Source organism: Eriocheir sinensis, chromosome 5 (genome assembly GCF_024679095.1).
Source record: "Eriocheir sinensis breed Jianghai 21 chromosome 5, ASM2467909v1, whole genome shotgun sequence".
Taxonomy (NCBI): domain Eukaryota; kingdom Metazoa; phylum Arthropoda; class Malacostraca; order Decapoda; family Varunidae; genus Eriocheir; species Eriocheir sinensis.
In genome coordinates, this window is record NC_066513.1 from 1,896,949 (window position 1) to 1,903,694 (window position 6,746).

Sequence of the window (6,746 nt, forward strand, 5' to 3'; positions counted from 1 at the left end):
CTCTACACTCTTACCCTCCTCTTTTTTCCCTCTTTGACCTCGTGCACGAGTGAAAACGGTAACAGACGGATAACCAAAGCAATACTGTAACAACCCAGGAATTGTACATGTACAAGTCAGGGCGAACAGAGAACCAAGTAGAGAGATGAAAATATATACCCTGTCGGGGCAGGATGGAGCACACAAATGTCCGTTCGTCTACCTCTCCTCCCTACCCTCTCACACTCATCTTGTCCCCATTTCAACTCGTGCATGCGTGGAAACGGTAACAGACGGATAACCAAAGCAATACTGTAACAACCCAGGCATTGTACAAGTCAGGGCGAACAGAGGACCAAGCAGAGAGATGAAAATATATACCTTGTCGGGCAGGATATAGTACACAAAAGCTCGTTCGTCTCCCTCTCTTCCCTACCCTCTCACATTCATCCTGTCCCCCTTTCAACTCGTGCATGCGTGGAAACGGTAACAGACGGACAGCCAAAGCAATGGAGTAACAACCCAGGAATTGTAGAAGTCAAGGCGAACAGAGGACCAAGCAGAGAGATGAAAATATATCCTTTGCCGGAGCAGATGGAGTACACAAAGTCAGTTCGTCTCGTTCTCTCCCCTTCCCTCACTCACACTCATCCTGTCCCCCTTTCAACTCGTGCATGCGTGGAAACAGTAACAGACGGACAGCCAAAGCGATGGAGTAACAGCCCAGGAATTGTAGAGGTTCGGGCAGACAGAAGACCACGTAATGAAAATATACGCTTGGCCGGAGCAGGATGGAGTACACAAGAGTCCGTTCGTCTCGTTCTCTTCCCTACCCTCAACACTCTTCCTGTACCCTTTTCAACTCCTGCATGCGTGGAAACAGTAACAGACGGACAGCCATAATAACAGAACTGCAACCCAGGAATTGTAGAGGTTCGGGCAGACAGAGGACCAAGTAATGAAAATATATCCCTTGTCGGAGCAGGATGGCGCACCCAATACATCATCATTCCGTCTCCCTGTATTCTCTGCACTCTTACCCTCATCCTGCTGCTCCGCTTTGCCCTCCATTGAACCTAACTCTTTTTCCTGCACCTCTCGCCTTCCCGCTACTCCCTTCACCCTCCTGTCAGCGAGTTCCCGCGCCCATGGAGAGACTGACTTTGATTCCTCTGTTCACTTATTTTTCATTCCCCCTTCTCTCTCTCTCTCTCCCTCTCTTCCTCGCATGCCCTCGTCTCCCCTTTCGTCACCCTCTCTTCCTCTCTCACGCACCCTGTCCCTTCTCTGTCACGTTCCCTGCCACGTCTCCCTTCCTCTCTCGTTCCCTCTCTCACTCGCATACCCTTGTCTCCCATTCTTTCTCATTCCCTCCCTCACGCTCTCCCTCTTTTTCCCTCTCCCTCTCCATCTCTCTCATGCTCCCATCCCCCCTCCCTCTCCCTCAAACACTCGCTTGCCCTCACCTCCCCTTACCTCTTTATGATCGCTCCTTCCACTCGCCCAGTTTGCCAGCGTCCGAGTCATCAGCTTAACACTCCCCGCGGCGTGAGGCTCTCTACTTGCGCCAGATATCTTAAATGTCGCACTGGTGTACATCAACAATAATGTGGCTGATTTGTCTCTTTTGGTCTGTTTTTCAAGGCGTGGTCCGTTGGTTTTGTTGATTTTTATTTATCGCTTCGTACGACTTGAGTTTGTAATGTGTCGATTTAACTGTGAAATTTTAACACTTCTAACTAACTTCGACCCAGACAAGGTAATGTGAAAGCGAAAATAGTCACATAACTTAATAAATACTAAATAAATACTAATACGACGTTGAAATAATCAGGCGTTAGTGTAAGTATTACCCTCACCACCCGTTTTGAAGCCTCTTGATTTACTACGAGCTGTGTCTCCCGCCTGCCAGTGTTAAAAGACTGTGAATACCTCCATATGCATATTCAGAAGATAAAGAAAACTCATTTAAAACTTCCATTGGTGGGCGATAATTATGAGTCGACGCTTTTTTGTCATTCTTCTAAATCATTAGCGTTAATTCTTATTTTTCACCGCTCTCCAAAAATGCAGCTTTAGAGGCAAGTCTAATGTGTCGTTTTGTTATATTTGTTTGGTAAGCTATTTGCGAAGTACTGTTATAGTGGTCGAGTGAGTGAGTGAGTGCGCGGGGCTGGTCACTTTGACGGGTTGGAGGCGTGTTCGTCAGAACTTCACACGGGTGTTTGGTGTTTACTTTTTACGGCTCTAGTTACTCGTTACTGGTCACGTAATATTTCGGGGGGATAAGTACAGACTGGTGTTTGTTTGCGTCAATTGTTTTTTTCTGAAGTTTAAGGCTTCACACCGCTATTTTATTTTTTTATTTTTTTATTTATATTTTTTACGTCTTCGCCTCTAGCGCCGGTAGGCTTTCTTCAGGGGCCTGGATGTCGGCCCAAGCCCGTCATGGGGAAGGCAATTTTTATAGTGGCGCCAGTTATGCATTATCTGTTTACTTTTTACATTTACAGTGCTAGTGTCAAGGGCAGAAAAAACAAGTGAGAACAAAAAAGCCCGGTAATCGCTGCTCCTATAAAAGAGAGGTCAGATTCGTATGGAGAGGTGTCTTGATATTCTCCTCTTGGAGGTCAAGTCATAGGCAGGAGGAATTACAGACAAAGGAAGGCTGTTCCAGAGTTTACCAGTGAAGGGTGAAGGGGATGAAACTATAAAGATGCTGGTTAACTTTTGCATAAACGGTTTGGACAGTATAGGGGTGAGCTAGAGTAGAAAGTCGAGTGTAGCGGGGCCGCGGGAGGGTTCGCATCATATATTTTTTTCGGAGGGAGTAGATTGATGTTGGTTTGTGAGTGTAAAGGTTAATTGGAGTGTTTTTTGCAGTTTCTCAAATGAATATTAAAAAGTTAGGGCTTCACGCGGTTAATTCGTTTACTTTTCACGTTTTTACAGTTTAGTTTCTCTTAATTGACCGTCTAATATTTTTCCCTCGGACAGAGCAGGATGGTGTTTGTTCGAGTGTTTAAACATTGAGATGTTTGTTTGCTCCTCTGACCCGGCAAGTTATGGCTTCACGGTTATCTATTTACTTTTTAAATTTTTTGCATTTTCTAGTTACTGATTATTGACAGCCAAGTGTTTCTTCCCCCGGACTGAGCAGGTTGTTGTTTGTTGGCGTGTTTGAAGGTTGAATGGAGTGTTGGTTTTGTTTACTTTTATCATTTTTACCGTCCTAGTTCATTAATCACCTAATATATTTTTTCGGTGGAGTTGATTAGTGTTGGTTCGGGTGCCTGAAGGTTGACTGGAGTGTGTTTTGAGGTTCCTCCTATGGGTATAAACAAGTTAGGGCTTCACACTGGTAATTTGTTTCCTTTAACGTTTTTATAGTTCTTAATTACTCTTTACTGATCGTCTGATGGTTTTTCCCGGACAGAGAAGGTTGGTCCGTCTTCGCGTGTTTGAACAATGATTACGGTGTTTTATTTATTCACTCCTCTGACCCGTCTTTCCACTCCCCTTGCCTTTCCTTCTCTCCCCTTTCCTCCCCTTCATCCCTCCCTTCCCTTCATTTAACTCCCCTTCCCTTCCCTTCATTTAACTCCCCTTCCCTTCCCTTCATTCCCCTTCCCTTCCCTTCCCTCAGTTTCCCTTGCCTTCCCTTCTCTCCCCTTCCTTCGTCTTCATCCCTCCCTCCCCTTCATCCCTCCCTTCCCTTCATTTAAACCCCTTCCCTTTCCTTCATCCCCCTTTCCTTCCCTTCCCTTTCCTTCCATTCCCTTCCCTCAGTTACCCTTGCCTTCCCTTCTCTCCCCTTCCCTCCTCTTCATCCCTCCCTTCCCTTCATTTCACTTCCCTTCCCTTCCCTTTCCTCAGTTTCCCTTGTCTTCCCTTCTCTCCCCTTCCCTCCCCTTCATCCCTCCCTTACCTTCATTTAACTCCCCTTCCCTTCTCTTCCCTTCCCTTCCCTTCCCTCCGTTTCCCCCCTCCCTCTCGGCAAGTTAAGGATTCACACGGTTAATTATGTTTCCTTTTCACGTTTTTACAGTTCTCGTTACTATTTATTGATCGCCTATTTATTTTTACAGTTCTAGTTAGTCTTTCACGATCACCTAATACTTTGTTTCTTCGGACAGAGTAGGTTTGTGTTTGTTCGCGTGTTTGAGCGTTGATTAGGGTGTTTGTTTGCTTTTCCGAGCCGGCGAGCTGCAGTGCGTATGTCGTTCACGGTGATCGTCCTAAAGGTGAATCAGGGAAGTGAGGCCGCGGGGTTGCGTGATCGCGTACATTATTTGTTTTCTCATTGCTCTCTCATTTTTTTTCTTCTACTCTCGTCGCTTTCACTCACTTTCTCGGCGTCGCAGGTGTGTGAGGGATATTGGACAGGCAGCTTTAGCGTCCGCACTCCTCCCTCTCTGCCTGTTTCGCGTCTTCTAATAATGATTGTTTTCTGAGTGTTTCCTGAGCGAGCATACTTCCCACGGTCTCTTGGTTATGCTTACGGTTGTCATATTGCGAGGCGGTGACACACACAAAAAAACATCTACTTGTGTATATATATATTTTTTTCTTGTATCTATAACCGTAAGACAACTCTGGAGGTAATGATTTTATGGTTCTGCAGAATATACTTAACTGTTGCTACTGTTGCCTCACTGAGTCCTATGTCAATCACTCTGTAAGTAATTAATGATCTGCCTGATACTAAGCTGAAGCAATGTCTTTCAATGTCTTATAATGCCAATATGTGTCAGACCTAAGAGGGGTGTGCAGGTGTGTGTGTGTGTGTGTGTGTGTGTGTGTGTGTGTGTGTGTGTGTGTGTGTGTGTGTGTGTGTGTGTGTGTGTGTGCAGGTGTGGCCTAAGTCGTGCCCTCGGCGGCCTCTGATGAGTTTGAGTGGCGTGACTAAGTTGAGGGCGCCAAGTTTAGCTGCTCATGAATGGTGCTCTCTCTCTCTCTCTCTCTCTCTCTCTCTCTCTCTCTCTCTCTCTCTCTCTCTCTCTCTCTCTCTCTCTCTCTCTCTCTCTCTGTCTCTGTGTGTGTGTGTGTGTGTGTGTGTGTGTGTGTGTGTGTGTGTGTGTGTGTGTGTGTGTGTGTGTGTGTGTGTGTGTGTGTGTGTGTGTGTGTGTGTGTGTGTGTGTGTGTGTGTGTGTGTGTGTGTGTGTGTGTGTGTGTGTGTGTGTGTGTGTGTGTGTGTGTGTGTGTGTGTGTGTGTGTGTGTGTGTGTGTGTGTGTGTGTGTGTGTGTGTGTGTGTGTGTGTGTGTGTGTGTGTGTGTGTGTGTGTGTGTGTGTGTGTGTGTGTGGTGGGGGGTGGTGTGTGTGGTGGTGGGTGGTGGTGGTGGTGGTGGTGGTGGTGGTGGGTGGTGGTGGTGGTGGTGGTGGTGGGTGGTGGTGGTGGGTGGTGGTGGTGGTGGGTGGTGGTGGTTGGGGGTGGGGGGTGGGGGTGGTGGGTGGTGGTGGTGGGTGGTGCTGGTGGTGGTGGTGGTGGGTGGTGGGTGGTGGTGGTGGTGAGGTGGTGAGTGGTGGTGGTGGTGGTGGTGGTGGTGGTGGTGGTGGTGGTGAGGTGGTGGTGGTGGTGAGGTGGTGGTGGTGGTGGTGGTGGTGGTGGGTGGTGGTGGTGTCAGTGGTGGTGGTGGTGGTGGTGGTCTTGGTGGTGGTGGTGGTGGTGGTGGTGGTGGGTGGTGGTGGTGGTGGTGGTGGCGGTGGGTGGTGGCGGTGGTGGTGGCGGTGGTGGTGGTGGTGGTGGTGGTGGTGGTGGAGGTGGTGGTGGTGGTGGTGGGGGTGGAGGTGGTGGTGGTGGTGGTGGGGGTGGTGGTGGTGGTGGTCGTGGGGGTGGTGGTGGTGGTGGGTGGTGGTGGTGGTGGTGAGGTGGTGTGGTGGTGGTGGTGGTGGTGGTGGTGGCGGTGGTGGGGGTGGTGGTGGTGTTGGTGGTTGTGGTGGTGGGTGGTGTTGGGGGTGGGGGTGGGTGGTGGTGGTGGGTGGTGGTGGTGGTGGCGGTAGTGGTGGGTGGTGGTGAGGTGGTGGTGGTGGTGGTGAGTGTGGTGGTGGTGGTGGTGGTGAGTGGTGGTGGTGAGTGAGTGAGGTGGTGGTGAGTGAGTGGTGGTGAGTGAGTGAGTGGTGCGTTGTGTGTGTGTGTGTGTGTGTGTGTGTGTACTCCTGTGCGTGCGTGAGTGTTCTAGAGAAATTCATTATATTGAAACGGCTTACATTCTTGAGCGTATATAACCCCGTAACGACAGCTTCAGCCTTGGTGCGCGCCTCTACAGACCACTGAAGAGAAACCAGAATCTGCTGCAGCTGTGCCAGGCTCGTTCCATAAAGTTATATTATCACCCACCAGTTGTTTTATTTAGCTTACGTGTTCCTATTTAGAGGCTGCCCTTTAGCACCATCCTCTAGGTCGCGGGGATGTAAGTGTCGGGCAACCTAAAACTAAGATTCGTGGTAAAGTTAGATATTATGTTCTCATGGCAGCATTATGGTTGGGATAACATAACTAACGTCGGGAGGCAACCGCCTACTCTATCTTTTCCTAAGGAACATCTCGCCATCCCACCGATCAGAACCAAACCTAAAGGGGGTTCTGAAAGTATGAGTTTGTTCAACCACCACAAGACAACCTATACCCAACAGACCAACACCCCTGGCTAGATGTGTATATTTGGGGGAAGGTTGTTGGTGTGTACAGAGAAGAGAATATGTTTTTTTTCCAGTTAATCAGTATGTCTATTATTATTTCTTTTCGTTCTTTGCCATCCATGCCTGC